This window comes from Malus sylvestris, chromosome 4 (assembly GCF_916048215.2).
Source record: "Malus sylvestris chromosome 4, drMalSylv7.2, whole genome shotgun sequence".
NCBI classification, from domain to species: Eukaryota; Viridiplantae; Streptophyta; class Magnoliopsida; order Rosales; family Rosaceae; genus Malus; species Malus sylvestris.
Window position 1 is genome coordinate 2,419,720 of NC_062263.1, and position 16,176 is coordinate 2,435,895.

The window sequence follows — 16,176 nt, forward strand, 5'->3', positions numbered from 1 at the left end:
GTAAATCACATTATTTTGATGGGATGTTTATTCCTCACTTTTACTTTCTTTTTGCTTTCTCTTTTCTGCTTTCTCTTTTCTCTAAAATGACAGCTGCTTTGGACAGCCTTTCCGACATCGCCCATTTGCTTTTCTCTTGCTTTTAAAAAATAGGAACATGCATCCGTCGACAAAAGCAAAAGTATAATCTTTCTCTTTTAGCTTTTGCTTTTACTTTGCAGAGTGCAGATGGCACTAGTTCTCTATTTCCTCCAATTGCAGCTGCGCACTCCTATCTGATTTCCGGTCACGCCCCATGGTAGCCTAGGCTTGTAATGCCCAATCAGCGAGAACCCCTGCTCCCTCACCGCCGTGGATCCGCAGTCCCTGAACGAGATCGAGTCGCACGAAAACAATTGCACCAGGACCGTTGACGCCTTCATCTTCCCAGTTGGACAGATCTTAGCCGTCTGGTTCACTGCCTCCTCCTTGTTCGCCCCGTTCGCGCAGAGCACCAACCGCCCATCTGTCTTCATCAACGACTCGAACGTTTCAGGGCTCGACTCTGACTCTGAATTTGAATTACCTTGCGCTGACTTTGACCTTGACCTTTTTCCTCGTGCTCGTCTCGAACAACACGACGTCAGTGCTGTTTTTCGTCGGTCTGAGTCGACGCGTCGGCGGTCGCTTTCCTGGCGGACTCACCGACTGACTCGGTCTTGTACACCTTGTACTCGTTCAAATCGATCGAACTCCACAACTAGTTTCACTGGCATGAAATCACTGGAGATTCGAAATCTTCGGTGGACTTCAGCGCCTCTGGCGGCGGTCTCAGAAGCCTCGACGACGCCGTCTCGAGAGCCAGATGGTTCAGCGGTAGGTCAAGAAACACAACGGACGATGAGTGACAGAGGGAAGATGGATCTTCGCTGGTTGGATCTGACGGTGACGATCACTTATGGATCTGACGAGCAGCAGCAGCTGGAGATGAGGTTTCAACGAGGAATTTAAGGCCTCCGGCAATTATGTTATCGGAGAGGATAAGCTTCTGGAGATTTTGAAGCCTCGGGAACTGCTCCAGGGATGAAACATCGACGTTTGAGATCGAGAGGTGCTGAAGGTTCTGGAACTTTTCTAGAAAGCTCAGAGCGAGGAGGGAGGAAGAGAAAGATGTGTTGAGGAGCAGCAGCAGTTGGGGCTGCAGCTTCGGCAACACCTGGGGCAGCGATGGAAACTGCATCGCCAGAGCCAGCATTCAGGACAAGATCCTCGATGTTTCTCTTCCCATAAAGCTTGGCGAAGAGGCCAGGCCAGTAAGACTCGACATGGACATTGGCAGCTTTCACCAAGGTTGCAATTTTCTCGGCAATGACGGGGATGCCTTCGTCTTGGAGGAAGGAAGCTTATGGAGACACTGCGCTGTAGTCGCGGGGAAGTTGTCGATGAACTGGGTGTACTCCGACAAGATCATCGTACCTCGAGCCACGAAGCTGTAGATGAACGATTCCTGAGTCATTGTCGAGTTGGCGAGAGAGTTCGCTCGGAGGTGTGGAAGCAGCGGTAGCAGAAAAAATTGAAAGCTCTGGTTGGTCTTTGTTTCTTTGTTATCATGGCGATTTTTCACATTTATTGAGCTGATTTGTTTCTTTCTTTGTTTTTGGTTTCCGTGTGTGACTGGCTGACAAAGGAGAGAGAGGTGGTTGGAGGTCTGCGACATTTTTTTTGTTTGAAAAAGCTCAAAGAGTGAGGTTTTTGGGTTCTGCAAATTTTGCAGATTCACAGTGGAGGTTGTGAAGTTTTCACGATGGTGAGATGAAAAAATGAAAGAGAACCGACATAGCTTTTTGTGTCGTTTCCCACAGACGGCGCCAAATGTTGATGCACAAAACCGGAGGTTTTGGAACAACGTAAATCCGACCGTGAATCTGCAAGTAATGTAAATGACACAAGAGTTATCGTGGTTCACCCCAAGGTTTGGGCTACGTCCACACTGATAGTTGATTCTGTTTCTCTGTAAGTGTATGGATACAAGTGTTTGGGGGAAGTCCCCGGAGAAAGAAGAGAAGGGAGAGGAGAGCCTCGGTGGTGTGAGGTCTCTCCTGAATGTAATGATAGCTTCTCTTAGCCTTCTTAGGCTTGGCTCTTTTGCCTCTCCTAGAATGAGGGTAGGAGTCCCCTTTTATAGAATAAGGGGCTCCTCCTCCTTTACAAAGTATGGGCTTTAGTGTGAGGCCTAAATACAAGGCCCAAGGCCCAAATATACGAGGCCCTAAATATGGTATAAACAAGTTCAATCCGTCCTCAACTATTTTTGCAGAATTAGTTTGTATCCTTTATTACTAGAATCAATTCAACCCGTCCTCAACTATTTTTGCAGAATTAGTTCAATCAATCATCAACCATTTTTGCAGAATCAATTCAACTCGTCTTCAACCATTCTTGCAGAATCAGTTCAACTTGTCCTCGACCATTCTTGCAAAATCAGTTCAACCCGTATTCGACCATTTTTGCAGAACCAGTTCAACCCGTCTTCGTCTATTGTTGCAGAATTAGTTCAACTTGTCCTCTACCATTTTTGCAGAATCAGTTCAACTCGTTTTCGACCATTTTTACATAATCAGTTCAACCGTCTTCGACCATTTTTGTAAAATCAATCCAACATGTCCTCAATCAGTTCAACCCATCCTCGACAATTCTTGCAGAACCAGTTTAACCTGTCTTTGACCATTTTTGCAGAATTAGTTCAACCCGTCCCATCTTTGTCCATTGTTGCAGAATAAGTTCAACTTGTCCTCCACAATTTTTGCATAATCAGTTCAACCATCTTTGACCATTTTTGCAGAATTAATTCAACCCATCTTCGATCATTTTTGCAGAATCAGTTCAACCTCGACAGTTTTTGCAAAATCAGTTTGTATATTTTGACCAAAATTACATGCATGTCATTAGTCCAACCTATCGACTATTTTTACAGAATCAGTTTCAAATACATGTAGAATCAATTTGCATACTTTTTAGTAGAATCAGTTTGTATAATTTTAGTATAATCAAAACTTTCAAAAAAAATTACATGAATGCCATCAATCCAACCCATCCGCCATTTTTTGTAGCATCAGTTTCAAATATATCTAAAATTAGTTTTTTTTTTATTATATATTTTTAGTAGAACCAATTTGACTTTTGGTCATTCACTTAACCTCACTAAAGAGTGTTAACTAGGGGTATACAAACTCACATGCCCGAACCGTCCTGAAATTTGACCGAAAAATGCCCGAACCTAATTTCCCAAAAAATTCGGTATCCGAAACCGAACTGATCTTGAAAGTTTCGGTTTGGGATTCGGCCACATCTTTGAAAGTGTACGGTAATCTCGAACCGAACTGAACAGAATATTTTATATATATATATATATTTAATTTATAATTAGAAATTACCTGGACCGTTGGATTGGTTAAGATCTAATCCAACCGTCCATGTGAGTTAGGTCTTTTGTATTCCTCACTTCCTCTAACTCTCTCTCAGACTCTCAGTCGCTCACTCTCACTATCCCAATGCTGCACCCATCCTGTTGCTGCTGCCATCGTGTTGGTCCTGTGCTTGGTATGGACTGGTCAAGCCATCTGGGTCACCTTACATTCCTCCGGCACGTCTCGGAGGAAACCCAAAACAACGTCGTCGTTTTGGCCGATTATGTCGTCATCCTCGACGATCACTCCCACTCCCCCACCATCTCCACCAAGGTCTGCTCCAATTCCCTTCTTTCCTTTAATTCGTAATGGACGTCGTCGTTTTGTCGTTTTGGATTTCTCATTTTGTTGCAATAGGCAGATACATAGATTAGCAGACAGACCCAGTATTTAGTTTAACGGATTTTCTGCCCTTTGGGTAGAATTTAAGAAGAAAAGAGGATCTAAAACATAAAGTTTGGATCTTTGTATCCTGCTTGGATGTTTTTCGTGCTAAAATTAGTTGATTTGTAGATTTTCACGTATGCCCTCCTATTAATTAAGAGCATAATAAATGTAACTCCTGCGGTAGATTGCGAACGGGAAACAGTTTCGAGTATCCCGAAATCCCGAAACTGTTTCGGGAATTGCATATTTTCGGTTCGATTTTGGGATATAAAATTCTCTCCCGAAATGTTTTGGTTTGGGATTCGGGATCCCGACCCAAATCAGCTCTAGTGTTAACTGCTAATCAAATCTTTTTTTAATTGGAAATCTAACTTTTTTTATTGGAAATCCAATCATGTTCTTTCTAAAATAAATCAAAAATCAAAAATCAAAAATCGAAAGCATATATAGCTTTTCGTCTTCTTCCCCAATATTCTTTTCACCTTGCCGTTGAATATCATGCATTGAATGATGGTGGACAATATCATCATCTGTTTACCCTGTGCCTCCATCATCATTGCCATGTCCAAGAGGTTACCCGATGTAACTACAATAATCGAATTGAAATAAACAGAGCTCTCATATTTCCAGGCCTTACAGACCAACGGATGTACATTTCAGAGATCCGGTTGAGATGATGTCAGCGGTATAATTGGAGATCTTAAAGGATAGGTTGCATCCTTTTTATGTGTTGCCTCTCTGGTTTTAAATTTGGGCAATGGGCATAAGAGAGAAAATTACAATTGTACCAAGATGATGACATAGAAATAGAGAAAAGTATAACAGCTAACAAAAAATATGAAGAGATCGTTCAAACCCAAAGGTTAAGATCGAAAATGTAAAAAATAACTTTAAAAAGTTATGACATCGCTTGTGAGGTAGAATAGTTTTTTGTCAATGTTTAAAAAGTGTTGTCTCAACATAAAATTAAGTATTAAAAATATACTCTATGTGTAATTTTTCTTACTAAGGGAAATGCACGTATATTAAAATTTAGGGGTGTGTTATCCACACACACCCTATTTTACTTCTCACACACCATTTGATAATTTTTGTCCTTTGATCTTATTTAATTCATCCGATCTGACGGCCGAAAATTAAAAAAATATATGAGAAGTAAAATGGGGTGTGTAGATTTCACACCCCAAAATTTATTATTAAATGAACTATATACCATATGAAATGACCATTTAGACCCATAAAGTTTTAACAACGAAAATAAAGATAATGAATGCACTCCATATCACTTTCAACGTGTAACCCAAATTTCACGAAAGCAAATTGTTGTTGTGGATTTTGGTGGTGAAATATGAGTAGTGGATTTATAGGAAATTAAAATTTCAGGGACTGAAGCCGAAGAATTCTTAAACTATAATATATTATTTTCGTTAATTATTTTTAGCGGGGTATTGGCCTAGCCCCCGCGCTTGTTTTACTTTTCCTTTTTTCTTCATATTATAAATAAAATCTAGTAGATGTGGGATGGGCAAGAGATTTCTGGTTGACCTGACAATTTCTTACACGGCCTGTTAACAAGACATGTAAACGACATGAAAATAACGGGTTTTGGGTCGACATGATAACTAATCAGGTTGTTGTCAAGTCACATGATAAGAACCCGTTAATAACGGGTCCTTAACAAGTTTACACGAGAGTGACACGCTGGTAACCCGTTTCAACACGTTAAGAAAAAAATTATTTTAGTGATTTTAATTTTTTAAACTACTTAAAAAAACTTACTATAAAACACAATAGCGATAGAGTATATGTATATATTGTATATTAAAATATGTATTATTATATTCTTATTCTATATAAATTTAAAAAAAAAAGTATAACTTATTTTTATAGTATACTATAGGCAAGGAGTGAGATTAAAAAATTATAAAACACATTAAAAATAAAAATATCAAGTAATTTAGAAATACCAAACACTTTAAAAAAAATATAATAATTAATTTACAAGTGCGAAAAATATGAAAAAAAAAAATGCAAACGCTTGTGATCACATCCTCTATGCTTTGAGGATGGATATAACGTCATTTGAATTGTTAAACCATACAAACCCTCATGAAGAATGTTTTTCAGGGAGTTCAAAATAAACCAATATCATTTCCCTTGATGATTGATGAAAATGGAAGGGTTTTATTGTCAAAACTTGCAAGGTTTCCTCAACCTTGAAACCCAACTCCTTTCATTTTGCATATCTTTGAACATTTGGTATTTTGTATTAATCTATTAATATGTTTTTTCATTAGACTCTTATTTTGGGAATGTAACACTTAAAAAGACAAATGCTGTTTTTATGTTTTAAAGTAATATTTGTGTGACAATGTGATATAAATATGCACATTTAGTATTATGTTTTCAATTTTCTTAGGGTTAAATTATGTTTTTACATTTCATTATTTATTGATTTAAAACATATTTTCCTTAACGAGTAACGAGTCGAATCATATTACCTGATAATATTAATGGGCCGGTTTCGAGTTGGGTCATATTACTTATTTACTTTAACGGGTATTACATGATTCAACTCATTAAGATATCGGGTATGTCACAAAAACAACATGAACACGGAAAACACTACACTAATGCCACGTCTAGTTTCTTGGTGCAACGGTCTCCTTTGGGAGAGGGTTTGTGCCTTGCACACGACTGTTGACGAAGAGCTAATCTCTCCTAATCCGTTTGTACAAAATTGAAAAAAAAAAAAAACACTTAACCCAAATTATTTTTCAAGCTCTTAAGGGCATTATTAGTGTCCCATCATCCATTCTATAACAAAACTCTAACCAATAAAAGTACAAACATGTTGATGAGAAAATGTTATTTTTGATGAATAGAACATAAAAGTGACATTTCAGGAGGCTTCCTTCACCTATCAATAGTAAGTATATACTTGCTTTTGCTTTCCAATGGTTGGAGAAGAGGCTGTTAGGTTATGTCATGGAAGCTTCATGTGGAGGATTTTTTTCTTTTCTCTTAGTGAGAGAAAGACATCCTTAGGATGGGGTTAATAGCGCAAAAGGAAGTATCGTCACCATCTAATTTGAAATCAAGAGACGAATATGGTATACAAAAGGTTGATGTGGGGTGTGAGGTGTGAGGATACTATGAGAAAGCAAGGTTCTAAAAAACGCTAGGCGCTAGTCGGGTGGCGGACTAGCGCCTAGGCGGATTTACATAAATTTACACTATATATTATAAAATATGAACAAAACAAAATATAGATGAAAAAAAAAAACAAATACTAATAAATAAAAAATAAAAAAAACACAAAGTGGAGATGGACACACCTGGGCTTATTTTGGAAATCATCATGGATACACCTGGAAGAACCTTTTGGGCTGAACCCAACCCCAAACTCAGGTTTAATAGCATACAAAAACCAATGGGATGTGGCTGGCATGCTATTGTTAATATATTGTTGCTGGTTCCCCATGTCTCAACCCTAAAGATGCCCTCTCTTTTCTTCATTCCCTCAAGCCCAGAGTCAAATGGCTATCTATCTTGCCATATCTCTCCCATTTCTCTCATTTCTGATTGTGTTAAGAATACCTAGGCCACTCTCTCTAGAATATTATAAATGTCTCATTTCTCTCAGCCATCTTTCTCAGACAACACACATCCTTTCCTTCACTCTTAGCCGCTCCTCCAGTCTCTATTTCTCAGACAATACACATCCTCACCTTCTCTCTCTCTCTTCAACAGATCCCCTTCTCTCTCTATAGTAAAACCCAGATCCCCTTCTCTCTTTGCACTAAAACCCAACGGACAAATTATGTGTATTGTGTATCCCTGTATATTCTCAATCTACTTGGGTTCATCGATTGATGTTGGGTGCAAGAGTGCAGGTTTGAAGATTTGGGTTATGGGTGGTGGATCGTGTGGATGCGAGGGGAGATTTGCAAAGAGAATTAGTTGCATCGACCGCCGCCTAGCACCGCCTAGGCCGCCTTGAGCGCCTAGAGACGCCTAGACGGCCGCCTAAATCCTTCCCGCCTTACCTAAACGATTTAGCCCAAATCAGATCGGGACTCCACCGCCGAGTGCCTAGGCTCTGCCTCGGCCGATTTTTAGAACATTGTGAGAAAGAATATGGGATATTTAAGATAAATTTTAATTGAAAAAGTAGATGTGGGGTGTAATCAACGATATTTGGTGTGTGAATAAAACAACCCTTGATTTTAAACTAATTTAAAGTTCGGGATGAAAATTCAAACTTAAGTGGGTGCACATGTTGGAGTGAGTCAACATCCAACATGTGCACTTAGTACGATCTAGTGAGATCTGTCTTTATTGGTAAGTGAGAGATCCAAGTTTGATTCTCGTCAAAAGTGAATTTAAACTACATTATTGTTAGCCCATTGTGAGGCTAAGTCCAGCCCCCACCCTTCTAGTGTAGATAATATCGTTTACTAAAAAAAAAAAATCCAAAACCAAATAGGATTGTGACTTATTTTCCTTTTCTTGAAAGATTTACTTGTAAGATTTTCTTTTCTATTGTATATAAATTAAAAATGTTTTCTCCTTACTCAACAAGGATTGTATCTCTGTAAATATATGCCTTCACAAAGAGAAAAATGCATAACAGAAAACTCTCCTCTAGGCACTATATTTTAACATGTTATCTATATTTTAACAGCACAAACGAGAGCATGTGTGCTTTAGCCAATATAGTTACATTCATGTTTACATATGTTACAATTGGGAGTTAATAGAACATAAACAAGGGATTCCTTGTCTATAGAGGTGTACAATTAAGAAAATTTATTACTGTAAACTATATATTGCTAAAACAAAAATTAAGCACAAATTAAATGGGTTGTCAAACTCTCCCAGAACCATCGATCCGAAAGGACTAGAATTTTAAACAAACAACTTCAAAACGGTTCATGGAGAGGCCAGTGGAGAAACGAACAAATTGATCCGGTTATATGTTGAACGGGAAACAATCAAACCATGCATACGTGTTAGTCAAAGTAAACAGAGAGAGTATAGTGAATGGTTGGATGATGACCAAACCCCACTTGTAGAATGGGAGAAGTACAGGAACTTAAAAACCGGTGGCTAGGGCGGGTCTAGAGATTTTTGAGGTCTGGGGCAACGCAAAAAAATGTGCCCTCACTTTATGAGAAAGTTATTTGTTTTCACACGTAAGACATCAATAAAATTATACTTAGAAAATCATTTCAAACTTAATAATTTAGAAACACGGAAAAACTAATTTATTTTGTATCGTGAGAAGGAAACAAAAAAAAAAAAAAAAAAAAAAAAAAAAAAAAAAAAAACTCCAGGTTTACAAGTAGATAGATATGAGATTTGTTTTCCATCTAAACTTTTTTAAGTGTTTTTGTATAAATCGTGATGTGTTTTTTCTTATTCACTAACCTTGTCAATATGGGATTAAAAAAATAATGATGTTTTTGAGTCTTTAATTGATGAGTATGAATAATAAATGGGTACTAAATTAAACTTTTTGATGACACGTCATATGATTTGCAAATTTGGTCATCGTATTACTCTTTGTTGAAGATTAGACTTGAATTGAAACAAATGTTTAAAAATAACAACTCATATAGCTACTAGCTACTAATTAAAAATAAATTAACAACCAAACAAAAATTTGTAAAAATGAAAAGAATAAACATGCACTTAGCATTTCGAACTTAGGACCTCTCGTTAATTTTAAACAACAAAAACCATCGATTCTAATTAAACTTCTTGATTATTTAGCCAAATTTTATATATTTATACTCTTATGAAAAGAAGTTTGTAAAATTTGAAAGGTAAATAAGCACACATGGTGTTTTGAACCCGAGACATCCTCATTAATTTCAAATGACAAAACCATCAATTCTAGTTAAATTTCTTTGTCATTGAACCAAATATTATAAATTTATACTCTCACGAAAACATATATAAATATATCACCCTAACAATTTTGGTGCCCCCAATTATTTTGGGCCCCGGACGGTCGCCTTGCTAGCACTGGGCCTAGGCCGGGCCTGCCGGTGGCAGTTCAAAAGAAAGAGTAGGAAAGAGTGATCTTTTCAAAGTTTTGAGATCCAATTGTGAGACCCAGAAGAATGCATGCACTCTCCATATGTTTTGGTAATCAGTCTCAACATGCTTTGTACAAGCATAAAACACCGAATTGAAATCCATGTTGGTGGTACGAATTATAAGGTTGTCACAAAGTAACAAGGTAGAAGTAGGACTGCAGGAGTAACTTCCAACCCATTAAGTAAATGAGAAATCCGTGTCAACACTCAACTGAGCAAGAGAATGATATTTAGCCTCATAAGAACAGCGAGAAAAGAATCGGTTGTTTTTTAGCACTCCAAGTTATATGGTTGAGACCAAGAAACCTTCAAAATAAATAATCAATTGATGAGTGTTGGAACAACCAGTCAATTGCATAGGAGAAATCAAAACATGATGGAGACCAACAAATAGCGTAATATAGGCATAAAAACAACCAAATTTGAAGAATGAGGAGCACTTATGAACTGGAAATAAAAACATTATGATGCAATAGTCTGGTTGTCTTAAATTTCAGGTAGACGGGTCATGGGCCCACTCCAACAACATCGATACTGTCCTCACTTGGCCACCTGCTCAATCCGTCAAGTGTGGGGTTTTAATACAAAAGGCATCGGTGTTAGTTAGAGTGTCTTAAATTTCAGGCCATGGGCCCACTCCAACAACACCGATACTGTCCCCACTTGGCCACCTGCTCAATCCATCAGGTGTGGGGTTTTAATACGAAAGGCCTCGGTGTTAGTTCGAGTGTCTTAAATTTCAGGTAGACGGGCCATGGGCCCACTCCAACAACACCGAGACTATTCTCACTTGGCCACCTGTTCAATCCGTCAGGTGTGGGGTTTTAATACAAAAGGCCTCGGTGTTAGTTAGAGTAGGGTAATTCTATTTAAAGGGCTTATTCTCAAGCCTTCTGGCCGATGTGGGACAGAGGAATTCTAACACTCCCTCGCACGTGAAACCTCATTTTATGGGTCACACGTGAAGTTCCACATATCGGAAATCACGTGGAGCAAAGTCGGGGCTCACCCGTTCGGGCGGGGCCAATGGGGACCCACCCATTCATGTGGTACGTGGAGTCAAGTCGGGGCTCACCCATTTGGGCGGGGTTAAAGGGGACCCACCCATTCATGTGGCAGTACGGGCCCGTCCTCTGGCTCGAATACCATCTTAAATTTCAGGTAGACGGGCCATGGGCCCACTTCAACGACACCGATACTATGCCTACTTGGCCACCTGTTCAATCCGTTAGGTGTTGGGTTTTAATACAAAATGTCTCAGTGTTAGTTAGAGTGTGGGAATTCTATTTAAATGGCTTGTTCTCAAGCCTTCTGGCCGATGTGGGACAGAGGAATTCTAACAGGTTGGATGAGGAAATTTAAGATTATTAAGGAATTTTAAAATGATGGAATTTTGTTTTCTGGAATTTATGAATTTTCTTATTTGGTTAATCTAAAAGAACAATGAAATTTGAATACGGAATTTGTTTTTTAAAACTCTTACTCATAGAAATTTGGAAATGACACATATTTACATGAAATTTAAACTTTGGGAATTGGTAGTCCCAAATTCCAAGCTATTTTTACACGCGAAAATTCTAAATTTCTATATGTTTATGAATCCAAACAAGGAAATTAGTGCATGTCAATTTAAAAATTCTACTTTTGCCAAAATTTCAAATTCATTTCCCTCCAAACATAGTGTAAAATAAATGTCGACTATAACAAAGTTGTGATAGTGAAGAAAGCCAACAAGCTATCTATACTCCATAAAAAAAAGGTCGTACCCAGTGCACAAGGCTCCCGCTTTACGCAGGGTTTGGGAGAGGTGAATGTCGGCTAGCCTTACCCCCATTTATGAAGAGGCTGCTCCCAAGTCTCGAACCCGAGACCTACCGCTCATGGGCGAAGGCACTTGCCATCGCACCAAGTGCGACCTCTAAAGCTATCTATACTCCATGACATCATAAATGTAACTCTCCCTCAAAGAGGACAGTTAATTGGAGGTATGAAAACGTAAGCTCTTTTAGTTGGCTAATTTTCTAGAGTGTATACAATTTATGTTTGTAATCGCCTTAATTTCCATATAGTCCCTAGTTTCTTATGCACTCATTTAGGGAATGACTCTTAAGTGACTGAATTATTTTAGGCGTGAGATCAATTCCTTTAGTTATTGACTTACTGTAGGAGTGTTTGACCTAGTTAATTAAGGAGATTTTTTAGAGAAAAATCTGTTTTGTTTGCCTAGGAATTAGGCGACAAAATTCAAATAACAATGTCTGCATCTTTCGTTAAACACCTTTTTGCATAACCCTAATATTCAATATTGCATCTGTGAGACAAAGGAGAGGTTTAACATAAGTTAGGTTTTGAGAGCAACTGGGTGAATGTCTTCTAAACTTAGCATTCATTCACATATCATCATCTCTTCGTGAAAAATCTGTTTTCCCTCGCACTCGTGCAAATCCTTGTGTTTCGTAGTTTTGCTTTCAAACTGCTACTTGTGTTGTTTGTTCTTATTGGATTGAAACTACTGTCTGCACTAGGTCTCGATCCACCAAATTAGCAATTTCACGGTACATACTAGAAAATATTAACCTATGAAGCTATGAAAAATGGAAGAAATGAACAATGGCAGAAAGATGAATAGGCGAAGAAGATGAGAGAAAATACTCTTTGTGTATTTTTCAGAATAGTCGAATACAACATACTGAGAAATTGACCCTTACAACTACCTTTTATAGTAACTACCATTTATTGCAAAAGACTCAAATACCCTCACTAACAACTTCATACTAACTCAATCTATTCAATCACTTAACCAATGAAACTATGCCACATGGTTTAATCATATGGTTATTACTCCCCCCTCAAACGAAGCTGAGTTTTTTGCAGACATTACCCCTAATCCAAGCCTTCTGCAATGCTTAAGGAAGATCGGACTATGTAATCCCTTTGTGAACACATCTGCCACTTGATCATCAGTTGGAATATAGTGAACCGTAAGATCACCTTTCTGGACCTTTTCACATACGAAATGATAATCAGTATCCAGATGTTTTATTTTGGAGTGGAAGACAGGATTTGAACTTAATGCTAGAGCTGATAAATTGTCACAATAGAAAGAAGGTGGAGCTGATATGTATTGATGAATATCCTTGAACACTGATCGAATCCAGAAGATATCAGCTGCAAAGTGAGGCAAAGCTTTGTATTCAGCTTCTGTAGAGCTACGAGACACAGTAGACTGCTTCTTCAACTGCCACGAGATAGGGTTTTCTCCAAGATATACAACAAAACCTGTAATTGATCTTCTGGTGTTAATATATGCTGCCCAATCCGAGTCTGAGAAAGCAGTGATATCAAAATACTTGCTCTTTATATAGTGAAGACCATAGTTGATAGTAGCTATGCACATTAGTTGGTTGTGTCACGAATTGACAAACCAAGTTCACTGAGTAAGCTATGTCTGGTTTAGTGAAAGTTAGGTACTATAATGCCCCAACTATGCTTCTATAATGACTAGGTTCAGATAACAAACTTCCTTCTCCTGTAAGAACTTGATTATGAGGTTTTGATGGTGTTGAGCTAGGCTTGCAATTGTCCATACCTGCTTTCTTTAACAGATCTTTAGCATACTTGGTCTGAGTTATAAACACAGATCCATCATCTTTATATTGAATATGCAATCCCAAGAAGTATGACAATCTCCCCATATCCTTGAGATCAAACACACCAGCAAGATCATCAATCACAACTTGTATTTTGATTGGATTTGAACCAGTAAGAATTATGTTATCAACATAAAGTAATAGAAGGACAAGATCACCATCATCCATTTTTACAAAAAGACTAGTATCTGAAAGTGATGATTTGAAACCAATGGCTGGAAGATAGCTTGTGAACTTAGAGTTCCAAGCTCTAGGAGCCTGTTTTAGGCCATAATGTGATTTGACCAATCTGCACACATGGTTAGGGCATGTAGGATCCATAAAACCTTGTGGTTGCTTCATATATACCTCTTCTTCCAACTCTCCATAAAGAAAGGCAAGCTGCCTTCATTGCCAACCAAATTGAGCAGCCAAAGCTAAGATTATCCTTACTGTAGTATGTCTAACTACAGGACTAAAGGTCTCGGAGTAATCTAAGCCTTGTTCTTGAGTGTAGCCTTGTGCTACCAACCGAGCTTTGTATCTCGAGATAGTACCATATGGATTTTTCTTCACCTTGTACACCCATTTACTTCCAATAACTGATCGATTTGATGGTGGTGGAACCAATAAACAAGTTCTTTGAGTTTTCAATGCATCAAACTCCTCCTGCATAACATGCTGCCATTTTGGTTTGGTTGAAACAATTTTAAATATTTTAGGTTCTTCATTATCTGTGATATCAGCCAAGAATGAAAATCTCACTGGATTTACAAGACTGATCATCAGTATATGACTCTTCAAGTTGTAAAGAAGACAATTGAGGTAATGAAGCAATATATCCCACATAGCTCTTTCTGGGAATATCACCAGTTTATAATATGGTTTGAATACAATTTGGATTTGTCCCTGTGATGACTGAATTATGATTTATATGAGATAAGTTAAACGGGAGGATTACTTGTAATTGTGTTGGGTCAATGATAGGAAGCAAATGAGTAATGTCTTGTGAAGATGAAAGAGTATGTGATGGCCCAGATCCCTGAATTTCTGTGAATAGTACATCAAATGAGTAATGTAGTAATGTAGTCGATCCACTGTCTCTAGATTGTCCCTTAGATGTACTATTATGTACTACATTAGAGTTAAACACTCCCAGATTCTCATTACTTGTTGGAGAAGATACTTCTGTGTCAGTCTGAGCCAATGAACTTTGTGAACCTACATTTGTTTCACTTGCTGACTTCTTGATATAGGTATAGATACAATAACATGCACATTTCTTGATTCTTGATGATCCTCATGTCTCTGTGATACTCCAGTCTTAGTGTGATTGATCATTTTTGTAGGAAATAAAAATTCATCAAAATACACATGTCTGGAGATAATGAACTTCTTGGTTTGCATATTGTAACAAATATAACCTTTATAACCTTGTGTATAACCCAAAAACACACATAGCTCTGACCTTGGTTGTAATTTATTCACATTGTATAGTCTCAGCCATGGAAAAACAACTGAACCAAACACATTAAGTGACAATAGATCATGTGCTTTCTTATACAAACTTAAGTAAGGAGAACTAAAAGATAAGCTTTTACAAGGCATTCTGTTTATTAATAGCACTGCATGTGCACAAGCAAAATACCATAGCTCAGAAGGTAAACTAGCATCAGTGAGAAGAGTAATTTCAGTCTCTACAATGTGTCTATGTTTCCTTTCTGCAACTCCATTCTGTTGTGGAGTGTAAGGACATGATATTAACTGCAAAATACCTTTATCAGCAAGAAAAGAAGTAAAGCATTTTCTTGTATATTCACCCCATCCATCTGTTTGTAAAAACTTAATTGATAAACCAAACTAATTAAGAATAAACTTGTAGAACTTAACAAATATAAAAAACACATCAGATTTATTGCTCATAGGAAAGATCTATACAAATCTTGTATATTCATCAACAAATGTTACATAATACCTATATCCCTCTAAAGATCTTATAAAAGATGGTCCCCGGCCATCAGTGTGTACTTTGTCAAAATGAGAAGTACATTTATCTGTTCTAAGTGGAAATGAAGTCCTAGACAACTTGCCTTTAATACAGGAAATACAAGTACTATGTGTATCATCTGTTTGAACTGAAATATTTGACTGTTTCAACATTAGATCATGAGCAGGATGCCCGAGCCCTTGGTGCCAAATGCTATTCTTCAATGTTTTTCCCAAATAAGCTTCTGGATTCCTTATAATGAACTGAAAACCTCTTGAACTTGTAACAACAGGGATCTGGAATAACTCATTAGGCCCACTCTTTCCTTGATACACTATCTCATTTGTCTTCTTGTCCTACACAAAAAATTCAGATTCATCATATATAAACCAGTTTTCGTTGTCAGCACACAACTGTTTCACAGAAAGTAAACTCCTAGTAATAGAATGCACATGTAGAACTTTATTAAGAGTTAGAGAATGTGTTGGTGTCTGAAGTACAGTTGAACCAATATGTTTAATTGGTAGACCTATACCATTCCCAATAGTTATCCTCTCAGACCCTTCAAATGATGTTACTTGAGATAGAGCATTGATATCAGAGGTTATATGATGTGAAGC